This window comes from Phyllobates terribilis, unplaced genomic scaffold (genome assembly GCF_046119375.1).
Source record: "Phyllobates terribilis strain yellow unplaced genomic scaffold, ASM4611937v1 Scaffold_1__5_contigs__length_1240528914, whole genome shotgun sequence".
Classification (NCBI taxonomy): domain Eukaryota; kingdom Metazoa; phylum Chordata; class Amphibia; order Anura; family Dendrobatidae; genus Phyllobates; species Phyllobates terribilis.
Genome location: NW_027362761.1, coordinates 676,340,334 through 676,353,380, shown reverse-complemented (window position 1 = coordinate 676,353,380; position 13,047 = coordinate 676,340,334).

Genomic DNA, 13,047 nt, shown 5'->3' with positions numbered 1-13,047 from the left:
TGTTCTCAGAATTCCGCTAATGTTTAACAATGCATTGCAACTCTTCCATTGTTCAAGGAATTCCGCTGTAGTTTAACAATGCTTTGGAACTCTTCCATTGTTCTCGAAATTCCTCTGAAGTTTAACAATGCTTTGGAACTATTCCATTGTTCTCACAATTCTGCGGAAGTGTGAAAATGCTTTAGAACTCTTCCATTGTTCTCAGAATTCCGCTAATGTTTAACAATGCATTGCAACTCTTCCATTGTTCTCAGAATTCCGATGATGTTTAACAATGCTTTGGAACTCTTCTATTTTTCTCGGAAATCCGCTGATGTTTAACAATCCTTTGGATCTCTTAGATTGTTCACCAAATTCTGCTGAAGTTTAAAGATGCTTTGGAACTCTTCCATTGTTCTCGGAATTCAGCTGATATTTAACAATGCTTTGAAACTCTTCCATTGTTCAAGGAATTCCGCTGTAGTTTAACAATGCTTTGGAACTCTTCCATTGTTCTCAGAATTCCGCTGATGTTTAAAAATGCTTTGGAACTCTTCCATTGTACTCGGAATTCCGCTGAAGTTTAAAAAAGCTTTGGAACTCTTCCATTGTTCTCAGAATTCCGCTGATGTTTAATATTTCATTTGGAACTCTTCCATTGTTCTCAGAATTCCGCTAATGTTTAACAATGCATTGCAACTCTTCCATTGTTCAAGGAAATCCGCTGTAGTTTAACAATGCTTTGGAACTCTTCCATTGTTCTCAGAATTCCGCTGATTTTTAAAAATGCTTTGGAACTCTTCCATTGTAATCGGAATTCCGCTGAAGTTTAAAAAAGCTTTGGAACTCTTCCATTGTTCTCGGAATTCTGCTGAAGTTTAAAAGTGCTTTGGAACTCTTCCATTGTTCTCAGAATTCCGCTGATGTTTAACAATCCTTTGGATCTCTTTGATTGTTCACCAAATTCTGCTGAAGTTTAAAGATGCTTTGGAGCTCTTCTATTGTTCTCGGAATTCCGCTGATGTTTAACAATGCTTTGAAACTCTTCCATTGTCAAGGAATTCCTCTGTAGTTTAACAATGCTTTGGAACTCTTTCATTGTTCTCGGAATTCTGCTGAAGTTTAAAAATGCTATGGAATTCTTCCATTGTTCTCTGAATTCCGCTAATGTTTAACAATGCATTGCAACTCTTCCATTGTTCAAGGAATTCCGCTGTAGTTTAACAATGCTTTGGAACTCTTCCATTGTTCTCGAAATTCCGCTGAAGTTTAACAATGCTTTGGAACTATTCCATTGTTCTCACAATTCTGCTGAAGTGTGAAAATGCTTTAGAACTCTTCCATTGTTCTCAGAATTCCGCTAATGTTTAACAATGCATTGCAACTCTTCCATTGTTCTCAGAATTCCGATGATGTTTAACAATGCTTTGGAACTCTTCTATTTTTCTCGAAAATCCGCTGATGTTTAGCAATGCTTTGGAACTCTTCCATTGTTCTTGGAATTCCGCTGATGTTTAACAATGCTTTTGGAACTCTTCCATTGTTTTTGAAATTCCGCTGATGTTTAACAGTGCTTTGGAACTCTTCCAATGTTCTCAGAATTCTGGTGAAGTTGAAAAATGCTTTGGAACTCTTCCATTGTTCTCAGAATTCCACTGATGTTTAAAAATGCTTTGGAACTCTTCCATTCTACTCGGAATGCCGCTGAAGTTTAAAAAAGCTTTGGAACTCTTCCATTGTTCTCGGAATTCCGCTGAAGTTTAAAAATGCTTTGGAACTCTTCCATTGTTCTCGGAATTCCGCTGATGTTTAACAATCCTTTGGATCTCTTAGATTGTTCACCAAATTCTGCTGAAGTTTAAAGATGCTTTGGAACTCTTCCATTGTTCTCGGAATTCCGCTGATGTTTAACAATGCTTTGAAACTCTTCCATTGTTCAAGGAATTCCGGTGTAGTTTAACAATGCTTTGGAACTCTTCCATTGTTCTCGGAATTCTGCTGAAGTTTAAAAATGCTTTGGAACTCTTCCTTTGTTCTCAGAATTCCGCTGATGTTTAATATTTCATTTGGAACTCTTCCATTGTTCTCAGTATTCTGCTAATGTTTAACAATGCATTACAACTCTTCCATTGTTCAAGGAATTCCGCTGTAGTTTAACAATGCTTTGGAACTCATCCATTGTTCTAGAAATTCCTCTGAAGTTTAACAATGCTTTGGAACTCTTCCATTGTTCTCGGAATTCTGCTGAAGTGTGAACATGCTTTAGAACTCTTCCAATGTTCTCAGAATTCCGCTAATGTTTAACAATGCATTGCAACTCTTCCATTGTTCTCAGAATTCCGATGATGTTTAACAATGCTTTGGAACTCTTCCATTTTTCTCGGAAATCCGCTCATGTTTAGCAATGCTTTGGAACTCTTCCATTGTTCTTGGAATTCCGCTGATGTTTAATAATGCTTTTGGAACTCTTCCATTGTTTTCGAAATTCCGCTGATGTTTAACAATGCTTTGGAACTCTTCCAATGTTCTCAGATTTCCGCTGAAGTTGAAAAATGCTTTGGAACTCTTCCATTGTTCTCAGAATTCCACTGATGTTTAAAAATGCTTTGGAACTCTTCCATTGTACTCGGAATTCCGCTGAAGTTTAAAAAAGCTTTGGAACTCTTCCATTGTTCTCGGAATTCCGCTGAAGTTTAAAAATGCTTTGGAACTCTTCCATTGTTCTCGGAATTCCGCTGATGTTTAACAATCCTTTGGATCTCTTAGATTGTTCACCAAATTCTGCTGAAGTTTAAAGATGCTTTGGAGGTCTTCCATTGTTCTCGGAATTTCGCTGATGTTTAACAATGCTTTGAAACTCTTCCATTGTCAAGGAATTCCGCTGTAGTTTAACAATGCTTTGGAACTCTTCAATTGTTCTCGGAATTCTGTTGATGTTTAATATTTCATTTGGAACTCTTCCATTGTTCTCAGAATTCCGCTAATGTTTAACAATGCATTGCAACTCTTCCATTGTTCAAGGAATTCCGCTGTAGTTTAACAATGCTTTGGAACTCTTCCATTGTTCTCGAAATTCCTCTGAAGTTTAACAATGCTTTGGAACTATTCCATTGTTCTCACAATTCTGCGGAAGTGTGAAAATGCTTTAGAACTCTTCCATTGTTCTCAGAATTCCGCTAATGTTTAACAATGCATTGCAACTCTTCCATTGTTCTCAGAATTCCGATGATGTTTAACAATGCTTTGGAACTCTTCTATTTTTCTCGGAAATCCGCTGATGTTTAACAATCCTTTGGATCTCTTAGATTGTTCACCAAATTCTGCTGAAGTTTAAAGATTCTTTGGAACTCTTCCATTGTTCTCGGAATTCAGCTGATATTTAACAATGCTTTGAAACTCTTCCATTGTTCAAGGAATTCCGCTGTAGTTTAACAATGCTTTGGAACTCTTCCATTGTTCTCAGAATTCCGCTGATGTTTAAAAATGCTTTGGAACTCTTCCATTGTACTCGGAATTCCGCTGAAGTTTAAAAAAGCTTTGGAACTCTTCCATTGTTCTCAGAATTCCGCTGATGTTTAATATTTCATTTGGAACTCTTCCATTGTTCTCAGAATTCCGCTAATGTTTAACAATGCATTGCAACTCTTCCATTGTTCAAGGAAATCCGCTGTAGTTTAACAATGCTTTGGAACTCTTCCATTGTTCTCAGAATTCCGCTGATTTTTAAAAATGCTTTGGAACTCTTCCATTGTAATCGGAATTCCGCTGAAGTTTAAAAAAGCTTTGGAACTCTTCCATTGTTCTCGGAATTCTGCTGAAGTTTAAAAGTGCTTTGGAACTCTTCCATTGTTCTCAGAATTCCGCTGATGTTTAACAATCCTTTGGATCTCTTTGATTGTTCACCAAATTCTGCTGAAGTTTAAAGATGCTTTGGAGCTCTTCTATTGTTCTCGGAATTCCGCTGATGTTTAACAATGCTTTGAAACTCTTCCATTGTCAAGGAATTCCTCTGTAGTTTAACAATGCTTTGGAACTCTTTCATTGTTCTCGGAATTCTGCTGAAGTTTAAAAATGCTATGGAATTCTTCCATTGTTCTCTGAATTCCGCTAATGTTTAACAATGCATTGCAACTCTTCCATTGTTCAAGGAATTCCGCTGTAGTTTAACAATGCTTTGGAACTCTTCCATTGTTCTCGAAATTCCGCTGAAGTTTAACAATGCTTTGGAACTATTCCATTGTTCTCACAATTCTGCTGAAGTGTGAAAATGCTTTAGAACTCTTCCATTGTTCTCAGAATTCCGCTAATGTTTAACAATGCATTGCAACTCTTCCATTGTTCTCAGAATTCCGATGATGTTTAACAATGCTTTGGAACTCTTCTATTTTTCTCGAAAATCCGCTGATGTTTAGCAATGCTTTGGAACTCTTCCATTGTTCTTGGAATTCCGCTGATGTTTAACAATGCTTTTGGAACTCTTCCATTGTTTTTGAAATTCCGCTGATGTTTAACAGTGCTTTGGAACTCTTCCAATGTTCTCAGAATTCTGGTGAAGTTGAAAAATGCTTTGGAACTCTTCCATTGTTCTCAGAATTCCACTGATGTTTAAAAATGCTTTGGAACTCTTCCATTCTACTCGGAATGCCGCTGAAGTTTAAAAAAGCTTTGGAACTCTTCCATTGTTCTCGGAATTCCGCTGAAGTTTAAAAATGCTTTGGAACTCTTCCATTGTTCTCGGAATTCCGCTGATGTTTAACAATCCTTTGGATCTCTTAGATTGTTCACCAAATTCTGCTGAAGTTTAAAGATGCTTTGGAACTCTTCCATTGTTCTCGGAATTCCGCTGATGTTTAACAATGCTTTGAAACTCTTCCATTGTTCAAGGAATTCCGGTGTAATTTAACAATGCTTTGGAACTCTTCCATTGTTCTCGGAATTCTGCTGAAGTTTAAAAATGCTTTGGAACTCTTCCTTTGTTCTCAGAATTCCGCTGATGTTTAATATTTCATTTGGAACTCTTCCATTGTTCTCAGTATTCTGCTAATGTTTAACAATGCATTACAACTCTTCCATTGTTCAAGGAATTCCGCTGTAGTTTAACAATGCTTTGGAACTCATCCATTGTTCTAGAAATTCCTCTGAAGTTTAACAATGCTTTGGAACTCTTCCATTGTTCTCGGAATTCTGCTGAAGTGTGAACATGCTTTAGAACTCTTCCAATGTTCTCAGAATTCCGCTAATGTTTAACAATGCATTGCAACTCTTCCATTGTTCTCAGAATTCCGATGATGTTTAACAATGCTTTGGAACTCTTCCATTTTTCTCGGAAATCCGCTCATGTTTAGCAATGCTTTGGAACTCTTCCATTGTTCTTGGAATTCCGCTGATGTTTAATAATGCTTTTGGAACTCTTCCATTGTTTTCGAAATTCCGCTGATGTTTAACAATGCTTTGGAACTCTTCCAATGTTCTCAGATTTCCGCTGAAGTTGAAAAATGCTTTGGAACTCTTCCATTGTTCTCAGAATTCCACTGATGTTTAAAAATGCTTTGGAACTCTTCCATTGTACTCGGAATTCCGCTGAAGTTTAAAAAAGCTTTGGAACTCTTCCATTGTTCTCGGAATTCCGCTGAAGTTTAAAAATGCTTTGGAACTCTTCCATTGTTCTCGGAATTCCGCTGATGTTTAACAATCCTTTGGATCTCTTAGATTGTTCACCAAATTCTGCTGAAGTTTAAAGATGCTTTGGAGCTCTTCCATTGTTCTCGGAATTTCGCTGATGTTTAACAATGCTTTGAAACTCTTCCATTGTCAAGGAATTCCGCTGTAGTTTAACAATGCTTTGGAACTCTTCCATTGTTCTCGGAATTCTGCTGAAGTTTAAAAATGCTTTGGAATTCTTCCATTGTTCTCAGAATTCTGTTGATGTTTAATATTTCATTTGGAACTCTTCCATTGTTCTCAGAATTCCGCTAATGTTTAACAATGCAATGCAACTCTTCCATTGTTCAAGGAATTCCGCTGTAGTTTAACAATGCTTTGGAACTCTTCCATTGTTCTCGAAATTCCGCTGAAGTTTAACAATGCTTTGGAACTATTCCATTGTTCTCACAATTCTGCGGAAGTGTGAAAATGCTTTAGAACTCTTCCATTGTTCTCAGAATTCCGCTAATGTTTAACAATGCATTGCAACTCTTCCATTGTTCTCAGAATTCCGATGATGTTTAACAATGCTTTGGAACTCTTCTATTTTTCTCGGAAATCCGCTGATGTTTAGCAATGCTTTGGAACTCTTCCATTGTTCTTGGAATTCCGCTGATGTTTAACAATGCTTTTGGAACTCTTCCATTGTTTTCAAAATTCCGCTGATGTTTAACAATCCTTTGGATCTCTTAGATTGTTCACCAAATTCTGCTGAAGTTTAAAGATGCTTTGGAACTCTTCCATTGTTCTCGGAATTCAGCTGATGTTTAACAATGCTTTGAAACTCTTCCATTGTTCAAGGAATTCCGCTGTAGTTTAACAATGCTTTGGAACTCTTCCATTGTTCTCAGAATTCCGCTGATGTTTAAAAATGCTTTGGAACTCTTCCATTGTACTCGGAATTCCGCTGAAGTTTAAAAAAGCTTTGGAACTCTTCCATTGTTCTCAGAATTCCGCTGATGTTTAATATTTCATTTGGAACTCTTCCATTGTTCTCAGAATTCCGCTAATGTTTAACAATGCATTGCAACTCTTCCATTGTTCAAGTAATTCCGCTGTAGTTTAACAATGCTTTGGAACTCTTCCATTGTTCTCAGAATTCCGCTGATGTTTAAAAATGCTTTGGAACTCTTCCATTGTACTCGGAATTCCGCTGAAGTTTAAAAAAGCTTTGGAACTCTTCCATTGTTCTCGGAATTCTGCTGAAGTTTAAAAGTGCTTTGGAACTCTTCCATTGTTCTCAGAATTCCGCTGATGTTTAACAATCCTTTGGATCTCTTAGATTGTTCACCAAATTCTGCTGAAGTTTAAAGATGCTTTGGAGCTCTTCTATTGTTCTCGGAATTCCGCTGATGTTTAACAATGCTTTGAAACTCTTCCATTGTCAAGGAATTCCTCTGTAGTTTAACAATGCTTTGGAACTCTTCCATTGTTCTCGGAATTCTGCTGAAGTTTAAAAATGCTATGGAATTCTTCCATTGTTCTCAGAATTCCGCTAATGTTTAACAATGCATTGCAACTCTTCCATTGTTCAAGGAATTCCGCTGTAGTTTAACAATGCTTTGGAACTCTTCCATTGTTCTCGAAATTCCGCTGAAGTTTAACAATGCTTTGGAACTATTCCATTGTTCTCACAATTCTGCTGAAGTGTGAAAATGCTTTAGAACTCTTCCATTGTTCTCAGAATTCCGCTAATGTTTAACAATGCATTGCAACTCTTCCATTGTTCTCAGAATTCCGATGATGTTTAACAATGCTTTGGAACTCTTCTATTTTTCTCGGAAATCCGCTGATGTTTAGCAATGCTTTGGAACTCTTCCATTGTTCTTGGAATTCCGCTGATGTTTAACAATGCTTTTGGAACTCTTCCATTGTTTTTGAAATTCCGCTGATGTTTAACAATGCTTTGGAACTCTTCCAATGTTCTCAGAATTCTGGTGAAGTTGAAAAATGCTTTGGAACTCTTCCATTGTTCTCAGAATTCCACTGATGTTTAAAAATGCTTTGGAACTCTTCCATTCTACTCGGAATGCCGCTGAAGTTTAAAAAAGCTTTGGAACTCTTCCATTGTTCTCGGAATTCCGCTGAAGTTTAAAAATGCTTTGGAACTCTTCCATTGTTCTCGGAATTCCGCTGATGTTTAACAATCCTTTGGATCTCTTAGATTGTTCACCAAATTCTGCTGAAGTTTAAAGATGCTTTGGAACTCTTCCATTGTTCTCGGAATTCCGCTGATGTTTAACAATGCTTTGAAACTCTTCCATTGTTCAAGGAATTCCGGTGTAGTTTAACAATGCTTTGGAACTCTTCCATTGTTCTCGGAATTCTGCTGAAGTTTAAAAATGCTTTGGAACTCTTCCTTTGTTCTCAGAATTCCGCTGATGTTTAATATTTCATTTGGAACTCTTCCATTGTTCTCAGTATTCCGCTAATGTTTAACAATGCATTACAACTCTTCCATTGTTCAAGGAATTCCGCTGTAGTTTAACAATGCTTTGGAACTCATCCATTGTTCTAGAAATTCCGCTGAAGTTTAACAATGCTTTGGAACTCTTCCATTGTTCTCGGAATTCTGCTGAAGTGTGAACATGCTTTAGAACTCTTCCAATGTTCTCAGAATTCCGCTAATGTTTAACAATGCATTGCAACTCTTCCATTGTTCTCAGAATTCCGATGATGTTTATCAATGCTTTGGAACTCTTCCATTTTTCTCGGAAATCCGCTCATGTTTAACAATGCTTTGAAACTCTTCCAATGTTCAAGGAATTCCGCTGTAGTTTAACAATGCTTTGGAACTCTTCCATTGTTCTCGGAATTCTGCTGAAGTTTAAAAATGCTATGGAATTCTTCCATTGTTCTCAGAATTCCGCTAATGTTTAACAATGCATTGCAACTCTTCCATTGTTCAAGGAATTCCGCTGTAGTTTAACAATGCTTTGGAACTCTTCCATTGTTCTCGAAATTCCGCTGAAGTTTAACAATGCTTTGGAACTATTCCATTGTTCTCACAATTCTGCTGAAGTGTGAAAATGCTTTAGAACTCTTACATTGTTCTCAGAATTCCGCTAATGTTTAACAATGCATTGCAACTCTTCCATTGTTCTCAGAATTCCGATAATGTTTAACAATGCTTTGGAACTCTTCTATTTTTCTCGGAAATCCGCTGATGTTTAGCAATGCTTTGGAACTCTTCCATTGTTCTTGGAATTCCGCTGATGTTTAACAATGCTTTTGGAACTCTTCCATTGTTTTTGAAATTCCGCTGATGTTTAACAATGCTTTGGAACTCTTCCAGTGTTCTCAGAATTCTGCTGAAGTTGAAAAATGCTTTGGAACTCTTCCATTGTTCTCAGAATTCCACTGATGTTTAAAAATGCTTTGGAACTCTTCCATTCTACTCGGAATGCCGCTGAAGTTTAAAAATGCTTTGGAACTCTTCCATTGTTCTCGGAATTCCGCTGATGTTTAACAATCCTTTGGATCTCTTAGATTGTTCACCAAATTCTGCTGAAGTTTAAAGATGCTTTGGAGCTCTTCCATTGTTCTCGGAATTTCGCTGATGTTTAACAATGCTTTGAAACTCTTCCATTGTCAAGGAATTCCGCTGTAGTTTAACAATGCTTTGGAACTCTTCCATTGTTCTCAGAATTCTGTTGATGTTTAATATTTCATTTGGAACTCTTCCATTGTTCTCAGAATTCCGCTAATGTTTAACAATGCATTGCAACTCTTCCATTGTTCAAGGAATTCCGCTGTAGTTTAACAATGCTTTGAAACTTTTCCATTGTTCTCGAAATTCCGCTGAAGTTTAACAATGCTTTGGAACTATTCCATTGTTCTCACAATTCTGCGGAAGTGTGAAAATGCTTTAGAACTCTTCCATTGTTCTCAGAATTCCGCTAATGTTTAACAATGCATTGCAACTCTTCCATTGTTCTCAGAATTCCGATGATGTTTAACAATGCTTTGGAGCTCTTCTATTTTTCTCGGAAATCCGCTGATGTTTAGCAATGCTTTGGAACTCTTCCATTGTTCTTGGAATTCCGCTGATGTTTAACAATGCTTTTGGAACTCTTCCATTGTTTTCAAAATTCCGCTGATGTTTAACAATCCTTTGGATCTCTTAGATTGTTCACCAAATTCTGCTGAAGTTTAAAGATGCTTTGGAACTCTTCCATTGTTCTCGGAATTCCGCTGATGTTTAACAATGCTTTGAAACTCTTCCATTGTTCAAGGAATTCCGGTGTAGTTTAACAATGCTTTGGAACTCTTCCATTGTTCTCGGAATTCTGCTGAAGTTTAAAAGTGCTTTGGAACTCTTCCATTGTTCTCAGAATTCCGCTGATGTTTAACAATCCTTTGGATCTCTTAGATTGTTCACCAAATTCTGCTGAAGTTTAAAGATGCTTTGGAGCTCTTCTATTTTTCTCGGAATTCCGCTGATGTTTAACAATGCTTTGAAACTCTTCCATTGTCAAGGAATTCCTCTGTAGTTTAACAATGCTTTGGAACTCTTCCATTGTTCTCGGAATTCTGCTGAAGTTTAAAAATGCTATGGAATTCTTCCATTGTTCTCATAATTCCGCTAATGTTTAAAAATGCATTGCAACTCTTCCATTGTTCAAGGAATTCCGCTGTAGTTTAACAATGCTTTGGAACTCTTCCATTGTTCTCGAAATTCCGCTGAAGTTTAACAATGCTTTGGAACTATTCCATTGTTCTCACAATTCTGCTGAAGTGTGAAAATGCTTTAGAACTCTTCCATTGTTCTCAGAATTCCGCTAATGATTAACAATGCATTGCAACTCTTCCATTGTTCTCAGAATTCCGATGATGTTTAACAATGCTTTGGAACTCTTCTATTTTTCTCGGAAATCCGCTGATGTTTAGCAATGCTTTGGAACTCTTCCATTGTTTTTGAAATTCCGCTGATGTTTAACAATGCTTTGGAACTCTTCCAAAGTTCTCAGAATTCTGCTGAAGTTGAAAAATGCTTTGGAACTCTTCCATTGTTCTCAGAATTCCACTGATGTTTAAAAATGCTTTGGAACTCTTCCATTCTACTCGGAATGCCGCTGAAGTTTAAAAAAGCTTTGGAACTCTTCCATTGTTCTCGGAATTCCGCTGAATTTTAAAAATGCTTTGGAACTCTTCCATTGTTCTCGGAATTCCGTTGATGTTTAACAATCCTTTGGATCTCTTAGATTGTTCACCAAATTCTGCTGAAGTTTAAAGATGCTTTGGAACTCTTCCATTGTTCTCGGAATTCCGCTGATGTTTAACAATGCTTTGAAACTCTTCCATTGTTCAAGGAATTACGGTGTAGTTTAACAATGCTTTGGAACTCTTCCATTGTTCTCGGAATTCTGCTGAAGTTTAAAAATGCTTTGGAACTCTTCCTTTGTTCTCAGAATTCCGCTGATGTTTAATATTTCATTTGGAACTCTTCCATTGTTCTCAGTATTCCGCTAATGTTTAACAATGCATTACAACTCTTCCATTGTTCAAGGAATTCCGCTGTAGTTTAACAATGCTTTGGAACTCATCCATTGTTCTAGAAATTCCGCTGAAGTTTAACAATGCTTTGGAACTCTTCCATTGTTCTCGGAATTCTGCTGAAGTGTGAACATGCTTTAGAACTCTTCCAATGTTCTCAGAATTCCGCTAATGTTTAACAATGCATTGCAACTCTTCCATTGTTCTCAGAATTCCGATGATGTTTAACAATGCTTTGGAACTCTTCCATTTTTCTCGGAAATCCGCTCATGTTTAGCAATGCTTTGGAACTCTTCCATTGTTCTTTTAATTCCGCTGATGTTTAACAATGCTTTTGGAACTCTTCCATTGTTTTCGAAATTCCGCTGATGTTTAACAATGCTTTGGAACTCTTCCAATGTTCTCAGAATTCCGCTGAAGTTGAAAAATGCTTTGGAACTCTTCCATTGTTCTCAGAATTCCACTGATGTTTAAAAATGCTTTGGAACTCTTCCATTGTACTCGGAATTCCGCTGAAGTTTAAAAAAGCTTTGGAACTCTTCCATTGTTCTCGGAATTCCGCTGATGATTTACAATCCATTGGATCTCTTAGATTGTTCACCAAATTCTGCTGAAGTTTAAAGATGCTTTGGAGCTCTTCCATTGTTCTCGGAATTCCGCTGATGTTTAACAATGCTTTGAAACTCTTCCAATGTTCAAGGAATTCCGCTGTAGTTTAACAATGCTTTGGAACTCTTCCATTGTTCTCGGAATTCTGCTGAAGTTTAAAAATGCTTTGGAATTCTTCCATTGTTCTCAGAATTCCGCTGATGTTTAATATTTCATTTGGAACTCTTCCATTGTTCTCAGAATTCCGCTAATGTTTAACAATGCATTGCAACTCTTCCATTGTTCAAGGAATTCCGCTGTAGTTTAACAATGCTTTGGAACTCTTCCATTGTTCTCAAAATTCCGCTGAAGTTTAACAATGCTTTGGAACTATTCCATTGTTCTCACAATTCTGCTGAAGTGTGAAAATGCTTTAGAACTCTTCCATTGTTCTCAGAATTCCGCTAATGTTTAACAATGCATTGCAACTCTTCCATTCTTCTCAGAATTCCGATGATCTTTAACAATGCTTTGGAACTCTTCTATTTTTCTCAGAAATCCGCTGATGTTTAGCAATGCTTTGGAACTCTTCCATTGTTCTTGGAATTCCTCTGATGTTTAACAATGCTTTTGGAACTCTTCCATTGTTTTCAAAATTCCGCTGATGTTTAACAATGCTTTGGAACTCTTCCAATGTTCTCAGAATTCCGCTGAAGATGAAAAATGCTTTGGAACTCTTCCATTGTTCTCGGAATTCTGCTGAAGTTTAAAAATGCTTTGGAACTCATCCATTGTTTTCGGAATTCCGCTGATGTTTAACAATCCTTTGGATCTTTTCTATTGTTCACCAAATTCTGCTGAAGTTTAAAGATGCTTTGGAACTCTTCCATTGTTCTCGGAATTCCGCTGATGTTTAACAATGCTTTTGGAACTCTTCCATTGTTTTCAAAATTCCGCTGATGTTTAACAATCCTTTGGATCTCTTAGATTGTTCACCAAATTCTGCTGAAGTTTAAAGATGCTTTGGAACTCTTCCATTGTTCTCGGAATTCCGCTGATGTTTAACAATGCTTTGAAACTCTTCCATTGTTCAAGGAATTCCGGTGTAGTTTAACAATGCTTTGGAACTCTTCCATTGTTCTCGGAATTCTGCTGAAGTTTAAAAGTGCTTTGGAACTCTTCCATTGTTCTCAGAATTCCGCTGATGTTTAACAATCCTTTGGATCTCTTAGATTGTTCACCAAATTCTGCTGAAGTTTAAAGATGCTTTGGAGCTCTTCT